Source organism: Dermacentor andersoni, chromosome 5 (genome assembly GCF_023375885.2).
Source record: "Dermacentor andersoni chromosome 5, qqDerAnde1_hic_scaffold, whole genome shotgun sequence".
In the NCBI taxonomy this organism is placed as follows: Eukaryota; Metazoa; Arthropoda; class Arachnida; order Ixodida; family Ixodidae; genus Dermacentor; species Dermacentor andersoni.
Genome location: NC_092818.1, coordinates 108,879,256 through 108,880,552, shown reverse-complemented (window position 1 = coordinate 108,880,552; position 1,297 = coordinate 108,879,256). Strand labels below are relative to the sequence as shown.

Genomic DNA, 1,297 nt, shown 5'->3' with positions numbered 1-1,297 from the left:
TGTGTGTGTGCGTGTGTGCGTGAGTGCGTGCATACGCGCGCGCGCGTGTGTGTGTGCTGCCGATCAAGGCTCACTGATCATGTGGACGAGTGTCATCCGTGTCTGTGCGCGAGCGTTCGTATGCGCCCGATCAATACCCCCGATCAAAATAAAAGTGTGTGTACGTGTGTCATCCTTCGGGATGACCACCGTCACCGCTCAAGAGAAATAAAATTTGCTCATACCTTTGATCTAAATTCTGTGTCACCTCTATGTCGTGTGCCCAACAGCTTCGCTGGTAATCCGCCTTTAGAGTAGTGGAATGGCGTGTGATCTTTTTCCTTCACTTCATCACTACTGACATTTCCTTTGTCTTCATTGCACTATGCCGATGTCACTCAGGTTTGAGTGGCATGAATCGTCTTTACAGCGAAGCTGTTTATGGCTAGTTCCCAGGGGATCGATGTCCGCAGACCAAAAACCGTGGGCCGATCCCGAACACAAAGCCTCCTCCACCTCCGCCAGGCTGACTCCTGGCGGAGGTGAAGCCGGCTTCAAGCACTCCGTCATCTTGCAAAAATATGTTTAATATCTTGGGCCCACGTACAACCTGTATCAGATATAAGCTGATAAGGACAGATACTACACTTTGACCCACGTCAGCCATGTCGTCGTTCGAACCTCCCTCTCCTTGTCGGCGTTCGGAGCGCTTGCGTATCTCCTTTACTTTCCTTCGGCTCTCCCGCGATGGTGGTTCCATCAAAGCATTATGCATGTCTAGATTCCTGCGGCTCTTCGGGGTGGCTATCCCGTCGTCCGCGCGAATGTACATATCAAAAATGTATATATAAGTATAAGCAAACGAGGGTGTTTGTGGGGAACAAATTTCGTGTGGCCTGTGTTGTGTGTGACCGCTTGTGGTTTTCGAGTGACCCCACTATACCATTACTATACAGCGGGACGTCGACCAACGCACGATAGCCTTGGCTACGGTGAAGTAGTGTGTGCCCTCGGATTGCGGTGTGGCGCGTGTCTGTTCTAGGTGCCGGGATTCGTGACTAAAAGGTATGGTGCCGCGTTTTGCAACAATACATGGGTATGCATACCCCACAGTGCCTCATCATCTTCCGAAACTCAATATCGTGGAGGAGCGACTAGCCAAGCTTCGCCTTCCATTTATGTGCATACGGCGTTTGACACATGACCATCGACAGTTCACCATTAAGGGGCCCACATGCTTGGCTTCGCTGGTCATCCACGGAATGGCACTGAATTTTCATTTAGCAGGCAACAGGCTATGCGTTTAAAATAAAGCCAC

General features: G+C 50.7%; 1 non-coding gene across 1 annotated transcript; it reads right to left on the bottom strand.

The window, feature by feature from the left end:
* Window positions 1-457: 457 nt before the first annotated feature.
* On the bottom strand, window positions 458-646 carry LOC126532513 (U2 spliceosomal RNA). Its single transcript, XR_007599808.1, has one exon. It is a non-coding gene; the product is annotated as a U2 spliceosomal RNA (small nuclear RNA).
* Window positions 647-1,297: the final 651 nt, after the last annotated feature.